Source organism: Desmodus rotundus, chromosome 13 (assembly GCF_022682495.2).
Source record: "Desmodus rotundus isolate HL8 chromosome 13, HLdesRot8A.1, whole genome shotgun sequence".
Lineage (NCBI taxonomy): Eukaryota > Metazoa > Chordata > Mammalia > Chiroptera > Phyllostomidae > Desmodus > Desmodus rotundus.
Window position 1 is genome coordinate 64,422,816 of NC_071399.1, and position 27,493 is coordinate 64,450,308.

Here is a 27,493-nt window from a genome sequence, read left to right on the forward strand (position 1 = left end):
AACCTGTTAACTTTGAAAGACCTGGCAAAATATTACTCCTGTTTATAAATCACTTATCATATGACCATATCTTGAAAACATTCTTACCACGTACTGAAGAATCCTACCTTCAGCCTTTCAGCATTCTGCAGTTCTTTGCCAATCTTATAGCTGAGTGTCTTGTTCCAGTCGATTTTGATGCAAGTAACTGGAAGCTGCTGGCACAAGGCCTTGAACGTGGTGTCTGGCATTGTTTGATAGTTTTCACTAATTGCTGTATGATACTCATTTTCTGCATGCTGTATGATTTTAATAAACTCCTCAGTAGTTTGGACTCCATTCAAAAGAGTTATTGAATCCTGAACATCTTTATGACGAACCAGTTGAGCATTGCCATCTTCATAATAGTGTACCTGAGTCTTAAAGTGCTCCAAGCACCTGGGCTGTAGGTGGTATGATGGTGAATTTCCATTCTTACCGCCAGCAACCATTCCAGAACTTGTTTGGGTGAAACCGTGGCTTTCAATCCATGCAATAATGTTCTGTTTCCCATCTATAGTTTTAGCATAAACAGTTCAGAAGCCATTGGAATAATATTTTTCACATAGGCCTTTAAAGTGCTGTCACAGGATTCTCTCCAAGACAAACCTCCGTCTTCTTTCTCCGGCTGGGAGTCACTTGCTTTTTTCTGTAAGAAATGAAACTTAAAGAAAAATTCCTTTCTTGGATCTAAAAACTTGCTATTTCACAGGTCACTGTGTTCTCTCATCAGGGCCTGATCTTCATATCCTTCTATTTTCACAGGAGTGAACTGACCCATGTTAAGCTGGGCAAATGCATGTGCTGCTCCTTTCCTGAAGAGACTGTCATTATTAAGTGATCACGGGACATCAGACATCATTGACCACTTCATTAAATTCCCACGGGGGTGCATGACTTCAGGAGGTGGGCGTACCTTTTTTTCATGTGATATCCAACCCTTGAAGTCAGCTATTTGGGCTGTTCGGGCCCAGCCTGGCTATCAATTAAGTTTATTGATCAAAAAGAAAGCGACCTTCAGTGTTTTTAAATTACAAAAAAAGTAAAATTATGATGAAGAAAATGTTACAGTATCAAATATTTTTCCCTTAATTTTGTGTTTTGAATGAGAGTACTATCAAAAGGACATTGTCATTAGAAATATACAAATATCTTAAGGCTCTTATTCTAAACATTGAAAACCACTCTAGATGTCAAATAGTAAAATGTTTTGTTAATATTACTTTATTTTTTATCTGAATTCTTCTTGAGCTTTAATACCGTATAGCCAATTACAATATATAGATAATCTGAAGAAGTTTATGTTTCAAAATAGTTCAATCATATTCATACCAAAGCTGATTTACTTCTGTTCCTACTCCGTGACTGCCTTCAGTTCCAACTCAGAGAGACTGCCTCATTACCAGCCTGATCACTTAAGCCAGAAACACAAGTCATCATTGGCATCTGCTTTATGCCTCACAGCCATACCCAATGCATCACAATTGTAGAATAAGATTCATATTTTTTAAACTATTGGTATTTTGACTGGCTGCTCCTTACTGGCTTTATCATGTTCTGACTGGACAAATTCAGTAGCTGTTAGTTTCTTAGAGATGAGCTTTCAAACTTACCTACATTTTTTCATCAATGTCTCCAAACCCAGTTTCTTGTCAAGAACAAGATTTTTTACCCTTATGTTTATAATATTTTTAAAGTCTTCAAAATAATAACAGTGTACAAGGAGAGCTTCATCTATATAGAATTCATTCGTTTTTGTGGAGGAAATTTTTGCTGAGCTTTGACACTGAACTTAGAAATTTGTTTATAAGTCAAAACTCTCCCAAAGTCCTCCAGTGAAGTTTCTTGGTTGGAATACACACACCCAAACAGAGTACTTGAGGAGCAAGCATCATAACCCTATTGTCTTCAGATTGTAATAACATGTTTAAAGTAGTAAAATTTTTGGAATTTGTATCTATACTAAACAGTATCGACCATATGTTTAAGAGAATTGTCAAAAAAGAAAAAGAGAACTGTCATTGTCACACAGATATGTTTTTATGTGTAATACATTATGAAGGAGAAAAATATTTTCTATAGACTAGAAAAACCTCTTTTTCTCAACTAGGCTTTGTTATTCAAACTCTAGATAATTGGGAATTTTTCTTGGATCTTTTATTTGACTACCTGGAGATTTGATATTAGTGTACTAATACGATTTTTAAATTGATATCTTACAATTGAACCTGAACATTCAGGTTTATCCGTGAATTCTCTGAGACCAGGCATTTCTTCTCTTGCATGAGAAATACACAGAATGGAGAGTGCTTCCAAAACAAAGCTATCTCATCTAGAAAACATTTATTGATATAACCTCACTCATCAATAAGATTGTATAAATGAGACAGTATGTACAATTGCCTCAATGTGAACTCTGTTGCCTTTTGATATAAGGAGCATAACACACTCTTACGTCAGTTGAACCATGCAAGGCTTGCTTTTAATATCAACTTTTGTGCTGACTTATAATTTTTCCTCACAACCTGCCTCATTAGCTTCCCAGGCAAGGTCATTATTTTCACTTGGATAAACAAAGAAAGAAAAAGATGTTACTATTACTCTCACTCTGTCTATTTTACTAGTCATTTCAAGAGGCTTTCTGTCATATAAGTAGATGTTCTTTACTATCAAATACTATCTATGCAAATTCCTATTTACTATTATGATAGCATGTGCTGTGATAATTGGCATATTCAGCACAAATATTAGAGTTTGGCAATGTGCTCCTTTTCAAAAGACTATTATAGACATTTGCATTTATTTAACACTGAAGTATTCTTGATTTCGACTATGGTTCATATAATAAGTCTTGATATGACTCTGAGTTGTCTCTCTTAGTGCTTGTACATCTCAGATGCCATCTTGTTGACTTCCTGCTTTTCAGAGAATACATAGCTCTGTAGTTCTATCATCTTATTCTCAATGCAATTCATGTAAATTTCTGTGCTTCGCTTCATATTTATTTCAGGGGTCTAAATAATAAAAAAAAAAGATACTTAAATGCTTAACCAAAGTCATTGAGTTGAAATATAGTTAAATGTGCATAGTCCATAAGAAAGATACCATATTTTGCCATATATAATGTGCTCCCACGTTTTTAGCCCAAAGTTTCAGGAAAAAAAAAAAAAAACTTTTGTTTTATTTTTAAATTAAATGTCATATTTATTTATATTTGGGTACTTGTTTTTTGTATTATAAAGGGATTTTAGCATTTATTTTTGAACATATTATGGTACAAGAAATTTTATATAACAAATAATTACAAAACACAAGAACAGATACAAGGTATTTCAGGTACTACCCATGTATAATGTGCATCCTTATTTTTCCTTCAAAAGTTTGGGCATAAAAGTGTGCATTATCCATGGCAGAACACAGGATTAGGAAGCTAAGAGTGTTACAATGCTTTGAGTAAGATGGCAATGTTGACAAGGCATGCCTGTAGATCAGTACTGTACCTTTCCACTTGGACATATCCCAAGGACAAAACTCAAAAATAATATTAAACTGAATTATTAATCTTATATTTAGGGGCAATACTAACTTATTGTTTGGAAGTATCTTATGAATATATAATTGAAAGTATTATTTGAAAGTATATAATAGAATAAAGCAAATAACTGATTATGTTCAAGTCACTAGAAATCAAGATTCTCAGTATAAAAGAGATTAAAAATCCAAGAAGTGAAAACACAATAGCCTCAAATGTGAATTGTTATATCAACATGAATATATGAATAATTTTTCTTTATAAAAATTGTGTAGTTCTGCCCACTGAGAAATCTTAGAAGGTATAACAACACAAAAGCAGTGAGAACCCTGGGGGCCCAAGCAGTAAAACCCACCAGCTTCAAAGTCAATGGTTTTTGTTTTTGTTTTTGAATAACTGTGTTTTGTGGAATAGCGCTAAGCTAAATAATTACATTACAAAGACAAAAGGTCCAAAACTAAAATGACGTAGACCTCTTAGCTCTCATGACCTTTGATATTCCATAGTCCAAGAATCTCTATAAAATTTTAACCATAGACCAGTTTTTACCTATAAATGCAGGCTGCGTCAAACCCTCTCCTTACCTCTGAGAAGGAAATGGTGGCTGTCTCTCGGTTTGTGCAAGGTTTAGAGCCTACATCACGTTATAATTTTTAGGAATAGTCCCTTCCTTTTGTCTTCAAAGAAGAAAGTTTCAGATCGAACAAGAGACAATGACATTTATGCCAAAAGTCTTAGAATGGAAGACTAGGGAAGTAAAATTAAGAAGTGAAAATCTTAGGTGTTTGTAATTAATATAGAATCCATAAGATGGTTTAAATTTTTGTGCTTGAATATAGTATAAGTAGAGTTAAGATGCATATTATTTTCCACTATTGATAAAATCAGAAGTTATACAATGTTGATTCAATGCAATTTTATTAAAATAATGTTCAAATATTATATTTGGCACTGAGAATAAAATAGTTTATAAGATAAAAAATATGATCTTACTCTCTGAAGACCATTAAATATATTGCAATTTAAAAAGTCCAAAGGCAACCATTATTTTAGTCTTTGTTTTCATGTTTTGTTATCTACAACACACATATGTTCACATATGTATGAGATCATACAATGGTGGTAGCCAGGGGTTGGGGGTGGGGTACATAAGCAGATGTGGACCAAAGGGTACAAAGTATCAGTAATAAGATGAGAACGTTTATGTAATCTAATACATAGAATGGAGACTACACAGTATTTAATTATACAATACTGTATACCTAAAAATTGCTAAGAGAATGGGTCTTAAGCATTCTTAACACACACACACACACACAAATGTTATGTATGTGAGGTAATGGATATGTTAATTAACTCAATAATGGGAGTCCTTTCACAAAGTATACATATATCAAATCATCACATTGTACATTTTAAATAACTTAGATTTTTGTTTGTGAATTACACCTCAATAAAGCTGAAGAAAGGCAGTTATGAAGGTGATAAGTCCATTTTGATAATCATTTTATAATATACATCAAATCATCACATTGCACACTTAAATACACACAATTTTATTTTTAAATTATACCTCAATAAATATAAAAGAAAACTATAAACTGAGGAAAAGAGAGTGAAAGAAAGTCTAAGGGCCTTGCTGTGATACATTATACAGCAGCAGGGCAGGAAAAATTACTGGAGAAAATGTCCAAGAAAAAGTAATTTGACTACGAGCTGGTTATTACAGAATGGGGTAGTACATTAAGAACAGAAGATGGCATTTCCTAGAAAATTCCTGTTAGTAGTCCACAGGGAAAAGGAAGTCTCATAATTTGGTGAACAAAGAGCAGAACAAGAAAAAATACTATTGTGACAAAATGTAAATTTGTTTCACCGACCTCAATATCCTCGGACTGTGAGGGGTTTAGAGAAACCTATATTTATCCTTAACGACAGGATCCTTAAAGTGTCCTCATAAAGCACGCAGAATGGATACACAAACCCAGGCTCACCACACATTCTCATATTCATTGTGCCTTTTCTTGATACTCTGGATATATCTTTAGCTCAGGCCACAGCAATGAATAAAATAACTCTAGAAAATAAATAATCTTTATTTATAACAAAGTACTAAAGGTTTAATTCAGCTGGTAGACTCAAAAAACTCACTATTAGATATAAGAAAGATGATACTAGACTGTAGAAAGAGAACTGGAAAATCAGCATACTATGGAAGGTCAGCCAATACTTCATCTTTACATTGGAAGGAGTATACACTATTTTTATATGCTCTCGATGGATTTGCTTCAACACACCATGCACTTGATATTTACAGGCAGACTGACCATTTGTACCTTCACTTTGGAAGCTGAACTGAGCCAATATCATGCACTTCTGGCATCTAATGGACTCCAATGAAGATGAAGATTTCAGTTTATTGGGTCAATGAATGATCTCCTTTTGAAAAATATTTTTTTCAGAAGATAAAGAAGTGGAAAAAATTAACAGCTTTGAAAAGACTTGCTAACAGTATAATTGCTGGATAAGCAGTAAGAAATAAACAATTACTAACAGTTCCTAGGAAATAATTGTCTGATGGTACACAAATTTCAGGTTTTGCAGCACACCAAATTGATAGTTTCCTAGGTTACAGGAAAGGGAAAGAATATAACATTTCTCCCTGCAAACACATAAAAGGATCTTGCCCAAGGATTAAGGAAATATTTAGAAAATCCAGAGTTTTACTGGGGCTTTGTCTTTTTACAAAAGCATTAATATTTTAAAGCATTGTTTAAGGTATTTCAAGGATATGTTTGACAACTTTTTTTTCTTCCAAAGGTTATCAATTGTGTTGATGATCTGATGGAAAGCAAGACAAAAGTCAATTAATTGCTCATCAATAAAAGGTCATTTCTGATCTAGATAAGGTGTTTAATTAGAACAGTTTTTAAATGTGTTTTAACTCAATCATAAATATTTTTGACACTAAGAGAAATGTATTAAATTAAAGTATATTAAAAACATCAAATTATATAAAAATAACCCATCATAGAAAAACTAAATGCTTATATGGAAAAACAGGAAGATGATGTAATAAGCACGTATTCATTACACAAAAATAATTGCTTAAGTTTCAATCAATACTATTGTAATATCATAAAAATGAATGGTAAATAACTAGTCTTAGTAGATACTGAGTTTCTGCTATATTCCAGAAACTGAGTGAAGAACTTTAAGTGCCACTTTTATCACCCAAACAAATGTTTATCATCATCATCATCACCACCACAATTACTTTATTATTATTGTGACAGGTGGGAAGCTAAGTTGCCAAAAACTAACAACAAAAGAAAGAATGCCTGTATTTAATATTTCTTACTTTTAAATCTTGATTTAAAATCTGAATACAAATATTTTCTATGTGAAAATTTAGGATGTGAACAAGATCAAAAGGAAATTATTGATGGTTCCTTTTCTCTCATGTCTTTTTTCTGAATATTTACATATAGCACTAAGTTAAGAAATAGTGAGCTGTGATATAGCAATCAAAGAAGATTTAGAAGCAAAATTCATTGTGTATTATATACTCATTGTTTTATCTTCTAAAATAATGATGTACTGATTTTGTTGTTTTGATGATTAATAATTGTACCTTCCAAAGATGCTGACATTAGCTACTTTGATACTGCTTATGAATGAATCAGTTAGGTAGCCGTCTATCTATATAACAGTTCGCACAACAATAGCTAGGACGTCATCATTCTGGCTTCATAATGGTCCTATTGTCTACGCATTACTATACCATTTCACTAATGACAAAACTGAAGTTAACTAGCTAAAGTGGGTACAGAAAACTTAGTACTGAATTCAACAACAAGTTTAAGATTTAGTTGACTACATAGCTCCATTTTGTTCCTGCTAAAATACTATACCTCTGCATTCTTTTATGCAAGCAAAAAAATTCAGCTCATACTTATTTAAGCAGAAAGGGGCTGTAAAAATTTGAATTAACTTCTGGGGACCATTCTGGATATTTGGAAATGAAAAAAAATAGTAAAGCTATTATATGGTTACAAAATTATTAAAAGGGCAGGAGAAAAAGATATTAGCTGAGCTTTAGGAAATTTGTCTAAAAACCAAACAATCAAATTGTCCCCTCAGTAAACTAGCTACGATTGCCACAGTGAACAACCCTAGATATGAGAAAATCACCAATGAAACTAGTAATTTAAAAAACTCATCATTAAACTGCTGATGCCAACCAAAATGGCATAAACTGAACACAGCCTCTTTCCCTCTGATTGTAGTTAAAATTCCTAGATAGATACAAAAATAGAAGATTGACAACTTTGGACATTGAAAGGAGGGTAAATTTAATAATCCTAGACATGCATCTAGGAGCTCAGTATCTTCTGGAACTGATAATAAGTCTAAAGTAAAATATGCAAAATATTAGAACATGGTGGAATACATTAGAACCTTAATAAATGGGAATTCCCTCTTTTCATTAAATATGATAATATAATAATTATACTATACATTATATTAATTATACTATTGTTTTTAATTTTTATAGAAGGTCATAACATAAGTTTGCTTGTAATATGTCTAGTCCAGATACCTGAGAAAGACTGTCTCTTGAATGGCCACAACTATAGACATGATTTTTATTGTTGCTGATGGTAGCTGTAGGATATGTTTGTTTGTTTGTTTGATTTCTTTCTTGCTCAACATGGTACTTAAAAATTCTTGTCAGACAAAGTTAAAGAGTTCTCTTGGATAAAGAAGATGATGGAATTCTGGATTGAAAAAAGGGAAGAGAGCCGTGAATCACAAAGCCTCACAAGTTCAAAAGTTCCTTTTGATCAGGCACAAAAAAAATGGGCCAAGATTGATCATTTCCTAAGATCTATGAAAACTTTCAAATTCTTTTATGTATTTTTAGATAAGTAATAATATATAATATGTCCACTATGTATAACCATTATCTCTATCTCCATATCTACCATCTATTCTCACTGTGATTAGTAATTAGTAGTTACTGATGAGAACAATTTGTGTGATTACATAGATGCTAAGATTAATTTGAATAACCAGTCTGCAACCATAGGCTACTTATGTGATTTGGATCAAAGCACGGAGAGAAAATATCTCCTTTAAACTTAACCATATTTTTTAAGTGTTGCTAAACATTAGAAAAGCTAAGCTAATAAAAGTACACCACCTTAAAAACAATAAATACGGATACAATCTATTGGTATGTGTTATACATTTAAGTAAGTTTTAACGTTAAAGGGGTTGAATATTAAGTGCTTGAGTTTTATTGTATAAAGATTCCCATTTTGTTACCATATAAATACCCAGAAAGTAAGGCTAGCAATATAATTACACTCTTAGAAAAGAAAGCTTAGAGTATTTCAATTAACAATATCCTAGATAACTACCATTATAGTAAAATAAACACTAATTAACATGCTAATTTTGGTAATTAATTGATATCCAATCAACTCACTATAGTTATTTTCTTAAACACTGGTTAAATGTTCAAATTCTTTGTAAGCTTAATGTATTAATTAGGCCAATAAAGTACATTTAATGTTTTACTTTTTGAGATAATCATATGATGACTAAATGAACTTACTCTTAATCATTTAAGTTTATTTAGTGTACTATCAATGTGTAATCCAATTTAAATCTGAGAAAGTTCAAAGGTTTATATAATTCTAGACAATTTAGAGACAGTTCCATAAACCTAAGAAAGGTACTATAAACTGTTTTATGTGAATCTTACTCATTTTTGCTTATTTAAATTTTAATTATAAATATGGATGTATACCTGGCCTTTGAAATTACTTAGAACTCTTATTTATAAAAGTGAAAATATTTATCTTTCTAACATATGGCAGTAATTTTAGAAAATCATTTATTAAATAGATGTCTTCAAATAATTCATAACATTCTTTTATGTACCAGAAATTATTCAGAAGCAAATTTGAATAACAGCTTAATAAAGTTTAAAATTACCAAGGAATCAAATGCAAACAGATATACTAAAATCATGGGTTTTTTTTTTTAATTTCTAAAATTGTAAAACTTAAATTTGAAATAGATTATAAAGCCATTTGCTGTTATGATTTTTTCTCATTCATTCAGGCATCTGTTTCATTCATATTACAAATGCTATAGGAAAAATTAAGATTTATCGTGCACAGTGGCCATCTATTTTTTATGAACACAGTAAAATTGCACAGTAACACTTACTTTGATAATGCAAGTTATTAGCTTCTCTTGAGCTCAGCCCTGCTCTTCAATTAAACCCACTGCAAGCCTTTTTCCAGGGAATGCTGAGTGAGCAGGCAGACGATGCCATGGAGAGAATGAAAATTTCTGCCTTAGCATTTGCACATTTTCATTTTTACTTTTATCACTTTTGTAAAGTAAATTTTACTTGCTCTGTGTGTGTGAGCTTGGGAAAAAACACTTTTATTTGTTTCATAATAATACAGAACTGCCTTGATTTCCTCTACTGTTATGGCCTATATTCTGTTGGTGTTCTACCTGATGTTGGTTTGAACTTTGTAATGTTCATATAAGAAATGTTCAAGCCACCCTGGCCAGGTAGTTGGGTAGTCACTCAGTTGGTTAGAGTGCTGCCTTGATATTCCAAGGCTGTCAAGGTACATGCAAGAATCAACCACTGAATTCATAAATAAGTGGAACAACAAATTTCTCTCTCTCACTTTCTCTCTCTCTCTCTCTCTGTCTGTCTCTCATGTGTTTTTTCTCAAAGACAATAAATAAAAGTTTTTTAAAAATGTTCAAACCTGTAGAGAAATGTCATACGAGTTTATTTGAGCCAAATTGTTGACATAACACTGGGAGCAAGATCTCAAATGCTCTAGAGAATAACAGTTTCACAGTTTCTTGTATGCGCCCTTAATTTGAAATTAAAGAGGGTGCATGATGATGGATGGAGAAAACACGACAGGGATTGGATTATATAAGACAGTTAACAACATTGCGTGCTGTCATTGAGGTTGAAGCCCCCTTATAGGGCTGTTACTTCTGGTATTTCAAAGGTGTAACCCATATGCAGGAACAAGGGACAGGGCTGACTTAAAACCTTTCCCTAAAGAAGTTATATGCCTGGAGCAGGTTTACCCATCCACTGTAGGAATTTCTGATCAGATCACTCACTCTGTAGGTTATTTTCCATGGAACTCCTTCTTTTCACCCACAGTAATAAAAATATACAAGTAGCTCTTCTCATTCTAATTTTTTTTATAGCCACAGTGTTCTCTAGGGGCAGAGGACATCATTCGTACAGTAGTTAATGTATTTGGCCAGAAGTATTTGTTAAATGTCTCCATATCTATGATCTAAGCCTGTCAGATGGAAAACTGAAGATCCAGGCACCACTGAACCATCAGCCTCTGGTGAGTTCCTGGGAATGAGCAGGGGTCCAAATACATAAATGAGCAGTAAGATATGGCTGCTGTGTGTAACAAAATAATAATAAAAATACAAGGTCTGTCTGGAAAAAGTCCAATCATTATTAATATAACAAGAAGAGTTGGCACAGCATCGATGAAACCTGGCAGCCAAGGAGAGTGGACCCGAATGCACCTGTGTGAACAATGATGACCTGACTGTACTAGTCAGTGGGGGTGGTAGATGTTGTTGAATGAGCATGTGTACTGTGTGGCCAGCACATTCAAAATGACTGAGCTAGTACAGCAACACATCTGCATCAAATTTTGTGTTAAGTTTGAATATTTATCCATGGAAACTATTAGATGATTCAGAAGGTTGCAGCATGGGTAACTGGTGATTGGCAGCTTCATCATGACAATGTGCCAGCTCATGCATCATGTCTCATGCAGAAGTTTTTGGTGAAGTATCAAATCACCCAGGTGACTCAGCCCCTACAGTCCTCACTTGGTTCCCTGCAACTTCTGGCTTTTCCCCAAACTAAAATCACCTTTAAAATGGAAGAGATTTTGGACCATTGATGAGATGCAGGAAAATACGACAAGGCAGCTGATGGCAACTGGAAGAACTGTGCGAGGTCCCAAGGTGCCTACTTTGGAGGCACCCCAAAGGGGACCGAAGCTTCATTGTTCTATGTACAATGTTTCTTATAATTTGTATCCTCTTCAATAAATGTCTCTATTTTTCATATCACATGGCAGGATACCTTCTGGACAGACCTGGTATAGTTGGAGAAAAGCATAGGAAGCCCACATTTTGTATATTCAAAATTTAAGGCAGTGAAACCAAGTGATTTGTTTTTCCAAGTTTTACGATGAGCTCATGAATAATTCTGATTTTGACACAAAGACAAAAAAAATCCAATAGAAGAGAATCATACTGCAGTATAATGTGATTGTAATCATGGAGTGTAATTTAGAAATATGTACCAAAAGTTCACTGTTAAAAATTGATACTACATAAATGAGGTATTATGAATATTTCCTATTTGCAAAAAAATGCAACAAAAATATATATTATTGTAAATCTATAAAATGATTTTATGGAAGTTTTTTTTTTTATGTTGCAAGGCATATTAATCAGGGTTCTCTAGAGATGCAAAACCAATAGAAGAGGAGGGAGAGAGAGAGAAAGAGAGAAAGAGAGGTGTGGATCACAAGACTGTGGAGTGTCAGAAGTCTTGTGGTCACCATCTGGAATCTGGAGAGGTAGAAAAAGGAGTGGTGTCATTTCCATCTAAAACCAAAGACCTGAGAACCAGAGAAGCCACTAATGTAAATCTCAGTCCCAGGGCCAAGAAGATGAACAACTCAGCTCAAGCCAACCCACAGAATGTCAAAAGGATGTATTCTTTCTTCTTCAGCCCTTTTGTTCTATCCAGGCCCTAACTGGATTTGATGTCCTTCATTAACAATGGAAAGGGCAATTTACTTGACTGAACCCACCTATTTAAATGCTAATCTTATCAGGAAACACCCTCATGAAAACACACCAGAAATAATGTTTAATCTGGACGTTCCTTAGCTCAATCAAATTGACAAGTAATATAACTTTCACACAAGGTGTTTACAAACTATTAGTGAGCAGAAAAGCAAATTATAAATAGTATGTATTACATTACCACAGCTTCATACTAAGCTTATAAATGTATTTGTACATATGGTGCTATATCTGTGTTGATTTGCGTCTTGGAGGCGTATATAAGCTTTTTGTAGTTCTATCTGTGCCTTTTGAGATAATAATGTAAAACTTTATTCTCATATTTTTACAATAACAAATTATTTGTGTAATTGTAAGCAGTTAAATGTTTCTTTATATGTTTTTCTTTACTCAGAAGAATTAAGCTCAAATGTACTTTTAAAAATTACTTTCAAAACTAGAGGAAAGGTATATTTAGTTGAATAAAAAGTGAAGGACATTCTGCACATTTCTGGAAGAGAGGATATCTTCTATAATGTGGGTATTCAATATATGTATGTTCAATTGAATTAATCTTTATTACTCATTGCATTGTTTAGTCATTTTTAGCCTATGTACTTACAGGAAAATTATTGTTTTGTAGTTAGCAACATGTATGATCAGCAGCAGTTCACATGATCTCATTTTACATAATAATCCATAAATATTATGGGCATCAGTATTCTAAACATAATAAACAAATAATCAACATATTAACAAGTAAATATATATATTATCAGCTAATAGTTTCATTCATTCTTAAATTCTGTTAAACACCATTTGAAGAATTCTAAGTATGCATCGAAATGAAGGGGTTACATTTTCCTTTTCTCAAGTAATCCTATTTTACAGAGTTAACATAGGTGTTTGCCAAACTTCCCATTTACAATAATGTTCTGGGTTACAGTCATGCCTCCAGCCAGAGCCTAAAATTTACACACAAACGCGTGTACTTGTATACATTTCTGTTCTCTCCATGTAAACTTACAATCCCTGCAGTCAGGCCTGATTTCATCTCTTTTACTATGTCTGCTATTTTATTTTTCATAGTCATTTTTTGTACTTTTTTGCTTCATAATTTTCTGACTTTGCCTCATTAGAACTAAGAAATGTGACTATGGGCTGCCTGCAAAGTGGTACCAGCCACATGAAGTCTTGAGACATACAGGACTCTAGCACCCTATTCTGTAATATGACAGAGGTCAAATTATAATTGACATTTTACATTTTTTATTGATTCTCCATGCTAAAAGAGGGATGGATGAATTCTACCTGAGTAACTTCTACATTTCATTTTATAATTTAACCTTCATGCTTATAGCAGTAGGTCTATACAACTGTTCATTTAAGTCACCCATTTCTTGCTATAAGAAGTATACACTTGAATATAGATGAAAATACGTGGTGTATCAAAATGTATCTAAGTGAAAATAACTTTCCAACTGCCTTGTGGATGCAATTTTGGTGCAAAAGGGTCATTCTTATATATTTAATAATTGACAGAGAAGAGAAACATAAAAACAGAAGTCATTAACTAAATTTACTTGCCCAAGCTCAGATTAATTAACATTATGTTATCTTTAATTGGAAACCTTAAATATGCATTTAGGCAAGAAAAATACAACACTAAAAAAATAGAAATTTAAACAAATTCCCCTCTACTACATAAAGTAGTGCTATTTTAGAGCTGCAGGAGATCTGAAGATATTCTTCTAAAATCAACAATTACCATTTACATAACAATATTACACAGCAGAAAGAAAGAAGGAGCTTATACCCTTCACAACAGCATGGATGGAACTGGAGAGCATTATGCTAAGTGAAATAAGCCAAGTGGTGAAAGACAAATACCATATGACCTCACTTTTAAGTGGAACCTAATCAACAAAACAAACAAGCAGGGAAAATAGAACCAGAAACGTTGAAATAAAGAACAAACTGACAGTAACCAGAGAGGAGAGGGGAAAGAAGGGGAAGTGTCATCAAGGAACATGTGTAGAGGACCCATGGACAAAGCCAACAGGAGGCAGGATTGAGGGTGGTAGGTGGGAGTTAGTGGGGCAGGGGAAACTGCTGGGGGGAAAATGGAGACAACTGTTACTTGAACAATAACAAAAAATAAAAATAAATAAATAGATAAAAGTTTAAAATAACCATAAAAAAGAAAAGAAAATGAATTTTATGAAAATTAGTGATTTATCCAGCAGTCATAAGCATGTTGGCTTCAGAATTATGACCAAAACTCAATACATATTAGATCAATTTTTGTATGTGGCACATAAATTCCCAAACGTAAATTTTCAGAATTGTGTGTCATCCTTAATATAGACTTTAAGATTATATGTGTTGATATATTTAAGAACTAAACAAATCATATTCTCCCAAATGTTACACTTATTTTTGATAAAGAGATAAAACGTGGGCATAGATAAAGCTATAACAAAGCATCACTGCTCACTTGTGTCATAAATAACTAAACAGGTTGTATAAAATAATAAACAAGAGAAAGCAATTGCTACACTAAATTCATCAGTTGTTTATCTGAACTGAGATTTTCTTAGATTAATATTTAAAATGACTCTGAAAGAACTAATAAAACAGCACGGAAGGGATGCAGTGGGGAAGGGACAAGAAAGGCAGTTATGAACATCATAATAAGTCTGTGTAAATCATGTAGTCAAAAATATTTTTAGTGAGTAACTTTTGTTCCTATAAACAACACAAAATTATAAAGGTAATATATTTTTACTTACTATTTTCTTCCTTGCTTGCAATGTTGGTCTTAATAGTAAAACTCCCTTCCTCCATAAAAAAAGAAAAGGGAATTAAAGAAGAAAAGGAAAAAAAAATAAAGAAATGTTTCTTCTGGGAAACAGAGAAACAACCTTATTTTCTTTCTCTTCCATTTCTCAACATTAAGAAAATTAGTGGACCCTAAATATCCTTATATTCTCAAAATTACACAGGGAATACTAATATGAATATAATTAATGAATATAATCCACCATGTAATGCTGGACATACTTATTCATATTCTATCTTGTCTTCTATGTGTCATCCTTTTTCTGATACTTTAAATAATAAAAAGAAACCAAGTTATATTAATATTTCTAATGGTTTCTGCCTAGAACCAGGATATGCAAATGATATAAGGAATATACACAAGTCTCCTTTCTTTTTCACTCACTCTTGTTTTCTCTCTTGTTACTGGTTTTCAATCTGAGTATAACAAAGACTGCTCAGATACAAAAATACCAATACCTTTCTCCAAATATTTTATTGTATTATAATCACTGTATGTATAAAATATAGCTATATTTCCTGAGTCACTCAAGTTGAAATTCTGAGAGTGGACTTCTATCTTTACACTATCCCCATGTCCTAATGACGAAACAAGTTCACTTTAACACCCCTTCTATGGCCGTTCGATTATCATTATTCCTATACCATGGTCTTCGACCCATATCATTATATATTCTTCTGTTATAATGGTACCTAATTAGCTTCCCAAAGTCTATGTTTACCCACAATCTAATCCACTCTTCACAATGGAACTAGAGTTAAATATAATCTATGTAGTTTCAAATTTCAGTGTTTAACCTGTTAGCTAGCTGAATCTGTATACATTACTTAGCCTATTTAAGATTTAGAACCCTAATATGCAAACTATAAGAAAGCAATAGCTACTTTATGACCATTTGTTAGTACTAAAGATCATTCATGTTTAATAACATATATTCTATTTTGTTTCAATGGTACAAAGAAAATTGTTGAAATATGATTCATGGTATCGTGTAATACATTCTAACAGATAAAAGCAAGGACATAACAAATACAAGGAAGGGGAAGGGATGCTCCAGAAGGAGAATAACCTATAAAAAGACAAAGGAACACACTTAAGATAACTTCAGTGGCAGGTTAGATAAGCTTTTCAACAGAAAATAATAAATTGGCTGCTAATAGCTGAAAACAAATGGAGACACTTTATGTCTGAGGTGTAAAGGAGTACGCCCTATCCTGGGCCTTAAAGTCTTAAGCGCCTGAGTCACAAACAGTGAGGGTGCGGAGTAGCCAGAAACTAGGCCCAGAGTGTTGCACAATGGCTAAGGCACATAGAAGTCCAGTAAATTACAGCCTCAATTTTGGTTTTCTCATTCACAAAAATTTTATTAAGCATCCTTACTTTAATATTTTAGTGTCTTCTTATGGTCCAGAGGACAATGTTTCATGGCCTGAGTATATTGTGAAAGGTCATCCATTATCTTACTCATCAATAGATTTCTGGCTTTACTTTGCATTCCATCTCCCGGTTCTCTCCAATAGAAAGTTCTGAGATGATAGAACTGCTCCATATTGGAAATATTCAGTATGGTAGCCACTGGTATCTACAGCTATTGATCGACTGGGCAGTCTCTGGTTAGTGAGGATTAGGAACTGAATCTTTAATTTAATTTAATCTAAATTAAAGTGGGGTTAGTAGCTGTCATATTCAACAGCACAGGTCTAGAACTTTTATTTTCTTAGACAGTTAAGAATTACAAATAGATTGAACAGATTTGGTGATAACGTATTTGTGTTCTTGCACAATAAGTATGTTTCCATAGATTTTGTACTTATTTTGTATAGTTCAGAAGGTGGAGATGATTACAATTGTAGGTGAATTGAAATCCTCCTTGTTATTATGAAAGCTGCCCCAATTTATATTCCTGGTGTAAAACACTACATGTAGTTCTTGAACTCACTATGCTGTTCACACCTCAAAGACTTTGCTAACACACACTCTCTAAAATGCAATTCCATCCTTGGCTGCTTGGTACACACATATTTACATATCAAAACACAACCAAATTTTCCCTTTTTAAACATAGGTCTCCTAGAAACACCTGAAACATTATTTAAAATATATGATGTTCTCTCCAGAATTCTCTGCGATTTTTATGGCTTAAAGTTACTTCATTCTACTGTATTCACCCACCTTACATTCTTATTTCCATTCTGTAGTTTCCTAAAGTTCTGTCAAGCAGACTTTCTTGGTGAATCAGTGTTTTTAGCGAATATTCACGACAGTCTAGATGTTATAAACGACCGTCTCATAGTCTCATAATGGCCACATCACATGCATGCAATAGGTACTTTAATAAGTGAAATAACAATATAAATAATATGGAACTTCCATTAAATAGTTTTTCATTTTGGTATTTTCATTCATTTTATCATTTTACATTATATTTAAGTCATTTTTAAAATTTATTTAGACAACAAAACAGTTGTAATGTTTTACACTTGAAAAGTGTTCCACCATATATCAAGTTTTATAATAAAAGTTTAGATTTATTTTACTTAATCCAATAATTTTTGTAGTAGTTATATTTTGTTTGTTAAGCATAGGTTGTCATCTTTTCTCGTTTGAGAAGGGCTTGCATGAAAGGAGGACAACATATTACTTGAATTTATCTCTCTCTTTTTGCTGGAAAAATCTTTACTCTTTTATCTTCATCTTTTAAATCTGACAGTTTGAATTTAATTTTTATCAGTTTTGTCATTCCCATTCTTTTAGCTATGTGGAAGCTGGAATATATTTTTACCATGTATTGATTCTTGTCCTTATTTAAATATTGTAAAAATTACTATCGATTGTCTCGAAAATATTTCTGAGGTTCTCCTCACCTGCTCCCCGCCCCCAAGTGCCTCCTTCATTACTAGTATCTTTGTGCCAGTGGTGTGAGGGTGACTTTGACTGGGAAAGAGCTAAATTAAACCAGGGTCATGCTCACTGCTATGTCCTTGGAATACTTTTCTTTTGGCAGCAAAACTTTTTTTTTTGCCCCTGCTCTTCCTGCAGTTTTCTACAACAACTTGTTCAGATATGTAACGAACGTACTGAGTCCAGCTTTGTATCCATGGCAGCAATTTCTGCCCTAGTTTTATGTGACTTTTTATTTAATTCTTCTGAAAGGGCATTCATCTCTTTGTGGAGGGAGCTAATGAGGCTCTAGTACCAGTGCCCTGGTTCCTATGTGCCAAAAACAGCATCTTGCGAAGCTGCAAGACACATGACCTTGGGGAGCAAGTCTTGATGAGCAACTTTTGCATATCAGATATTTTTTAATGTTCTTCAACAATAAAACTTTTGTAAAAATCAGAAATAGAAGTGGATGAATAAATTTTTATTGAGAGTTTTTTTTTCAGTATGAAGGAAAAGAAGACTTATTTTCCCTCTCTCTACCCATATTTGTTGTTTTATCCAGGTTTTGCAAAATATATCTTAAGGAACTTCCATTGGATGCAGTACCCCAATGCTACCTTGATAGCTCTGGTCAAAAACCCTTGTGTTACTTTATAAATTACAAAGGGATTTCACTGTCCATGACATATTTTAACTCTATAATAAATTATAAAAAGAAACTAAGAAGTCAGTATTTGAGGAATATGTAGTACAAAATATCAATTCATGAGGTAAAGTCATTCAGTGTTTCACCAAGTATATGTAAATAGAAGTTTTTAATATAAAGGATTAGTAGTGAGTAATATCTTAGCCATTGTCCATCTCTTTTTTGCTAAACTAGTCAGCTCACCTTTATATGTTTGTAGTAAAAGATGGAGTGATAATTTGGTTCAATTATATTCTTCTATTTATATTTTATGTAAATTAATAATGCTAAGCTATATAAAATACCATTTTGCCTCTGGATCAGAAATTCCAGGTACTATTTTCTTTAAGTTGTTTTAAACATATAGATATTTATAAATCACCAAAATTGCCAATAAGAAAAAAATTACAAATAATATTATGCTTTTTGCTGAAGATAATGTCACTTTTTCATAAAAATTATAAAAGAGTGATTGTGTGCCTAAGCGCAAATCTTATTGGTTTTGTTTTGTTTGTGGTATTCATTTTATTAGCATTTCTTCCTATATTTCTGAAAACCCCATGCACTGGTCTTAGTCTAACATTTTATTTTAATGCCTAATGACACAACATTGAATATCTAAAACTATTGAACATTTTCTTAATAGTAGTGTTCAAAGATCATATATTTGGAATTATGACAAATTCAGTATTATTGCTATAGCAATATAATTACACAGGACATTAATTTTCTTAAAATGTCTGCTTCAAATTAAAAACATGTATATAAAATATACATCTCTATTTAAAAAGCAATTTTCACTTAGAATGTGTGATATTATGCATAATAACGTTTGTTCTTCATTTAAGCAATAAAAACAACATTAAAGCCAAGTGCAGTTTTGTTGACTAGTAACCAAGGGTAATGTGAGATAAGAAAATGACATTAAATTAATCTCCTGGGGTGGGGAGGACTTAGATTTTAATGACACTAGAACATATTGTTCCATATGAATAATATTTTGAGAATTATAATCTCATTTTTTACCTGATACCATGGAGAAAGAATGGTTTTTGTGCTTAATGAGATTTTTCTCAAATTTAATAGGTGGGTGATATCTTTAGACAGAATAAATTTAAAGGGTATTTTTAAACTAATTATGCATTGATGCATTAATGCTAACTAGTAACCAGAAAAAGGAAAAAAAATAGTCATAAGAGGAGAGAAGAGTACATTCTGACAAAAAAATGTATAAAGGATTAGATTTCAAGGAAAGACAATTGTTATAGTCCAAAAGTATTTAGAAAACTCTGCACAAGATATATAAGTTATATACGAGCTAAGTCACAAAAAATTAATTGTTATATGACATAATTTCTTGGAGAATGGATGTGACGTATCAGAAATCATCCTGAATGTTATGTGTCTCTAGTCTTATTGTCAGATGGTAAATCCAATGTAACTTTGTGAACATATTTCATGTAAGGTTTTACCCATCAACTTATGTTTTTTAATTGAAAACGCTTGTCTTTACCTCTCATTTTTCAGTCAGATCTCCCACTAAGACTCACCTGTCCTACTCTCAGGTTTCTGCAAGTCTTTCCCCAAGCATCACTCAGCACCACAACCACCTTAAAATGGAGACTATAACAAATCACCAACATGAAACAGAACCTCCGCAGGAATTCCCAGGCCATGTTGTTTGTTTTAATTCCCTTTTTATGTCTCTCGTTTTCTGCCTATCAATACACTGCATTTCTGTGTTAATCATTTTTTAAAAATTTTAATACTCTTATGAATGAACTGAACTAACAAATAAAATGGGTTCTCCACCTGAACTCACAGATGGAGAGCAGGGTGACAGCTAGATGTAGGAGGTGGCTAGGGGGAGGAGGGACTGAGAAAAAGAAAAAAGGACTCTGGACCTGGGCAACAGTGTGGTCATTTCTTGGGGGAGGGGCATAAAGGGGACTAAATGATAATGGAAAAAAATACAATGAAGGTGTGTTAATAAATTTTTAAAACTTTTCTTAAAGTACACAATTAAATGTTAGTAGGTATTCTGATCATAGCACTCCTTTTAAAAATAGCTTTTACTTTAGAATCACCAAACATTTAAAACTCCATATTTTATTCCTTTTAATTTTCTTCACATGGTGAATAAAGAACTTAGAAAATATGGTTATAAAAATAATGTGATGTTTTATACAATCATATATTAATAGATTCATAACTACCAAGTTTTTCCAATTTATATTCAATACAGTTATATTCCTCTTCATTTTGTTAAAATAATTGATACCTGCCATTAACTTTCTAAACCCTCCCTAATATAAGCCCTGAATATTCTCAATGAATACTTACACAGATTCTAACAATCTATCTAATAACTGTTTCCATTAGACATTCTTAGATAACAACATATTTTCATCTGAAAGTTGCATTTGCATTTTCAGTTTATATCATCTTATTTGTGAAAATATTCTAGGCTAATATTTCTATGACTTTATAACAAATTGTTCTTTTTTCCTAGCCTTGCCTTTTCTGCTCTCTTTCTCAAACCTCTGATAAAATAAAATAATATTCAATTATAGACAAATCATAAAAAATCCAAGTAAAATGTATTAAGGGGGCTTCTTAAAAGTAATTTCAGAATTAAAATTTGTACAGTGAGTTTATAGAAATGACCTAGGGAGTAGTTAACAAAACAATAAGCAACATGCAAGAAAATTAATAGGAAAATAATCTATCAGAAGAACTACATTCAAACATTTTTTGAAGCCCAGAGAAATGAACCCTTTCATGATGTACCATCTAAGAGTTTGTTGTTTTTATTATACTTCAATAATTCTATCTGTAATCTCTTTGTTTTGACTAAAATATTTCACCAAATTATGTATAATGATTACACATTTTTCTTAATAACTACTGTTTTTTTTAATTTATCATAATCTTTGTGTTATCATTTCTCCCATTTTGCTTATAACTTTCTCACAATATGATTTATTTTATAACTTCCTTTGGATGTTCTCTATATGTTTTCCAGACTGTCAGCGTGTACTTTGTGAAGAACGAGATAACCGCGCCCCAGCTGTGGTTTAATGCTGCTTTATGATTTAAGTTCATGACTCTAGTTGTATATCCAACTGTTGAATTTTTTATCATTTTATGATAAAACTTGCCTTTTGTCCATAGTTCTTCCTTGGCAATTATGCTGACATTGATTTAGACCTGAATGCTTAGGGCTTCTTTTCCGCGCTGGCATGTGCGTGCATCTTAAAGAACAATGTGCATAATTACATAATCTAATTATATACATAGTGAATATCGTTCAGCTACATCTACCCAACATAAAGCAGGAAGCTGCTTAAAGTCCAATTTCAAATGTTTGCTTCTCCTTTTACTGATGCATGTGCTAAAGCTGACGTAAGTACCCCTTTGCCCATTCTGTTAATCTCTCCAGATCTTATTGAATCATAAATCTTCAAGTATAGTATTTGCTTTTCCCCTCGATTTTGAATCATCTGTTTCTCAGCATTCTATTCAGATTGTTAATAAATATGTTAAATAGCTGTGGGCCTGAAACTAATCCTAGAGGGCCTTACTAGATGCTATTTTTTGAAAGCCCAATATGGTTCTATTAATAAGACCTATGCATTTTAATATGGCTCTGCTTTTGATATCCACCATATTATGTTTTACTGGAATAAATTTTAATAAGGTATGTTTGATAATAGACTTTACATATCCTCTATTTTCAAGTTATTATTAGGTTGAAATTGAAAGAATAGTATTATTCATACCCATACCAAATATAACACGTGTAAATAATTTTATCTAATTCCATTTTAAGCAAGTATAATGAATGAGAACATATTAAGGTAATACAGAATTATTCAGGAGGAAAACTTTGAGCTATACAGTCAATTACATAATTTTCTAAACCTTCCTTGAGGCAACCCAGTAAGCGAGACAAGGGCCCTGAGCATTTGAATTGATTATGTTGAGATTCCCTCTTTGGTAACCTGAAAGTGTTGAACTCATATTGAAAGTGACTTCTCTTTTTAAAACCCATAGGGATTAATAAAAGCAGCACCAGAAAGGACACTTTCAGTAAAGACGATCCACTTAAAACTAAGTCTGCATGTAGCTGAAGATGTTGGCAGTCTTGGAGGCCTTAATTGTCAGAAGCAATTCAGTGTATTTGAGGACCTGGGGCTCACTGGAATTCAAGTCAACTGTAGCTGCCTCGAAATGTCTACAAAAATCTTATCTGAACCTTTACATGAATTACTCCTAAATCTTTTTTATAGGGTTTTCTCAGGTGGATGATTTTAACATAAACATACTTTAGTTTTTTCTTTGGAGGAATAGGCATAGATAAATGATCAGTAAGAACAGAAAATCCAAGATGTTTATGTTGGATTCTAAAGAAAATTTCTTACCTGTATTTGCAATTATGTTATACTAAATGTTCAGGACTATATATACTTCAAACCAAAATATGTCATTACAGCCAAGGATAAGGTTAGAGGAGCCACACCCAAGAAGGGAGAAGAAAAATAATCATCACTTTTATTAGAGAGAAGCACATTAAAGATATTTCCACAAAACCCAAACCCTCCACCCTAAAATGAAGAGATAACAGATAAACACAAATTAAATAAACAAATTATGAAATTGAAACATATTGGATGAGATTATATACAGAGTCTGGCAAAAGTAAGGCCTGCTTGTGTGGTTTGATGGTAATCATATGGGTGCAATAATCTATAGTTTTAATTTGAATATTTCACCTAAAATGTCATATGGTGTGCTTGAATATGATATTATGTTACAGAATTGCATGCTCATGATTTTCTAATAAAAACTTTGTAATAAAAAAGGGGCATTGTTTGTGGCAGACCTTGTATATAAAAACAACTTCAGACACAAAATATTTCCTGAGTAGGAAGACAGGAAAGCAAGGGCTGATTGTAACCTGAAGGAAAATTGCTAAAGAAACACCATGTAAGACCAGGGAGGGGTGTTGTTGGTCTGTTCCTGGGGCAAAGAAAAGCATTGTTAATTCTGACTGATACATTCGACCTGTCATTGGAGAGAGCTTTCTTATTATAGGGCAGAGACTGCATTAGTTGACAATAAATACTTTTCAAACACATCAACTTGCCCTCTATGCTTCACACAATGTTCTGAATGTTATTTTAGCTTTCTTCATATTACGATAGAAAGAGGGTGCCCTGTATAGATGATTGGAATAAATTGGCAATTATATATTTTATTTATATTTATTTTATCCTGATTCTGTCCATTTTAAGTTGAGTGGGAAAGGCACATGAACATTAATATTCAAACACCCTAAAAAATTTTTGTCTTGTGGACAAACATTACGTGGAATTACATGATTAACCAGGAAAATAAGTACTTTAAAAAATTCAAAGAGTACTCAATGATCATGTATTTGTCAAGTATGACAGGGCACACAAAAAGAACATGTTTCACTTTAATTTTATAGCTAAAAACATGTAGAAATTTTCAGGACGAGAGAAAGGGCTGAACTACTCAGAAGATGTTTTATGGAAGATGACATTTAAGGTTGACCTTGAAAGATGTTACCATTTTTACATTACCAGTAGAAGACATGTTGAAATGATTTGGCATGAGTGGAATGTAACATAAGAGGGTGAGGCACTACTATTGTTATTTACCATTAGAAGTGACATTTTTTCATGCTTTCATTACGGTTGGTTGTTGCATAGTTAATTAGGATTCGCAATGAGTTCTGGGTCTAAATTACTGATGTTGGAACTTAATAAACTAACAGCTAACCTAAGGAAATATTATTACAGCTTATTATGCTAAAGTCATTGTCTTAAAAACACTCCATTGAAGCAATTACATTTTCTTTTTTTTGTGGTGGGAATGGGAAGGAGACTCTATAAATAAATTCATTTTAATATAAAAAATGGTATTGAAAATCCTATTTTTCAGGAAATACATGTTAACACTTTTGTCTAATCACACATATAAATTATATATATTAACAATTTTCATTTCTTCTTAGAATTGATTGGTGAGGGTTAAAATCATTTACGACTAATTTATTTAAAAATCATTGACCAAATCTTACCAGGCACTACTGATTTACCCATGAGATATCTGGGTGTAAATTATTTACCCAGATATCTCATGCTTTCACTTTTTCAATCCAATATTTGTAATTCTTTAAAAATGTATGTATGTGTGTGGAATGTGTATGCATGATTTTATTAAATAAATATTATATTTAGAATTCCAAAAAGATTCTTAGCTCTATTCCTAATTACTTTAAGGAGAAATTCATATTTAACACTTCTAGATTCATACAAATTTTTTATTTGACTTTATAACTGCCCACTTACTATTGGCTTTAACTGTACCCAATAATATATTAATATATTCACAAAATATTAATTTTATAAATGCTATATTCGCATAATCCATATTTATGTGATTATTACTATGCTTTCTCACTTACCTCTCATGCCAACTTTAATTGGGTTTTAGCAGCAGTACAATTAATTGTAAAACACATAGTGAGGCAACCTTGAATTTCTGCTCTAACATTTTATAATTTCTAAAAACTTCTTCATTTCTCTCCATCTTTGTTCTTTATCTGTATAATTGGATACAAGTTTCAACTATCTCCTAGAGATGTTGTAAGGTTGAATAAGATAATTTTGAAATGAGCTTGGCAACTAATGAATACTCAATATAGTTAGAATTCTTTCCTTTCTACCCCCATATTTAAATTCTGAACCTTAACATCCTTTAGCCAGTATTGTTTAACATGTGAACATAGGTTATTAATTGGCTGTGAAATCAATTCATTGGGTTATAATTGCATTAACAACAATAAAAATAGAACAAAATATCAAATCACTCAAATATACTAAGATTAAGAATTTTTCATGAGATTTTTGTTAGTTATATGTATGTGGGTATATGAATATTTTTATATTATAATCATAATAAGTTTTTTAAAACTGCTTTTTTTAGTGTACTTCATTCTTTCCCTGAGTATTGATAGAGTATTTTACTTATCCCTGTAACAGAGAACACTTCCTCACCATTTCTTAGTTTTTTTAAGGCTGCTAGAGTTATTGCTCTAAAAGTTGAGTCTCCAAAGCCTAGCAGTCTATGTTTATTTTAAAATAAAAACAAAATACAAAAAATCAGCAAAATTTAGAGCTCCAAATTTATTGATAGTATGGCATACAGAACTCCTTTATAATTTACTTCCAACCTGTCTCTGTTAGAAAGTCTATACTGTAGTCACACTGATTTGCTCACAATTTTCTAAGTGTCATATACTTTCATAAAGCTGAAATGCTTTTCTTTCCAACTGTCTCTTATTTGTCCTTCAAGTCTCAGCTCAAATATCTCCACTCAAGGAAGTTCTGGCTGACTCAGCAGACACTTGACACATTCCTTCAGTTATCTGTTAACCATTTTTTCCTTGTTGTTATATGATACATGTTTTTGTCTATTAAGAAATAAAAATAAAAACCAATAAAATTAACAGTGATAAAATAAATATTATCAGTATATTTCTTTTTAAAATTGTAAACTTTCCTCAATTTGATAGTTATCTGTAATGAATTAATACTTTTGAGCTAGAAATGATATTATATTTATGACAACATATTATGATTTTCCCACTTGCAAGTAAAAAAGTTGACAAAAATAGACCACTAGAGTATCCACCTGAATTACAAAACCCAATAAAATAGTGGCCTTATTATTTACATATCAAAATAATATTATAGAAATTGGTCACACTGAAATGCATTTACCATTTGAGAAATCAGTATCCTCAATAGCTCACTTAATTAATCTGCTTTGGCATTCCTTCAACTTATTAAGACTAAATTGTGTGACTCTAGGAAACAGGCCTTTTTTCTCTGGCACATGTACTGGAACAGACGCCTCCCTTCACACAGCCAATCCTTGGTCTCTTTGGGCCTGATAAACTCTGCTGGCCTCACCCTGACGACTCCCAGAGACCTCATCCCAACACCAAAGTCTGTGGTCACCCATCAGGTAGCCATCAGTGTACCCTGAGGCATTTGGTGAGTGATATCAGATCCCAAATTGTAATTAAAGTTGAACCTGTATCAATCTGGTGAACACCACTTGTTCCTACTTGGTGACTCACTGAGAACCTAACTCATGCAACTCAGGTACCACCAGAAGCTCTTTCAAAGACTGAACTTATCAGGCAGCTGGCAGAGATCAGCCGGAGGAGGCAGATCTCAGTGTGCCTTAAGGCTTTTGCTGACCTGCCTCTGCTCCTGGTGCTGGTAGTATCTGGCCTTGTTGTGTAGCTTGGCCCTTCCAGGGCACACTCATGCCTAGCAGAGGCAGCCATATACTGTGAATCATTTTATAGTTCCAAACAGGTTGCCTAAGCCAGGCACAGGCAGCATCTGACATTGGACTGTGTTTAAGTGCATCCAAAGAAGCCCCAGAACCAACAGACAAAAGAGCCAGCTTTAAACAGCACAGAGCAAAATCCAATTGGTTTCACAAGCAGCATAGTCGAAGGGAAATGTTGGTAGGCACCAGACCCTGCTGAGGTGAATTGCACTCTATGTGGTCAGCACCTGCACATCAGGCTGTA

At 32.7% G+C, this 27,493-nt stretch overlaps 1 pseudogene; it reads right to left on the reverse strand.

Moving 5' to 3' along the window:
• Positions 1 to 83: 83 nt before the first annotated feature.
• LOC112310440 (F-actin-capping protein subunit alpha-1-like) lies at positions 84 to 18,446 on the reverse strand (annotated as a pseudogene).
• Between the last annotated feature and the right edge of the window lie 9,047 nt (positions 18,447 to 27,493).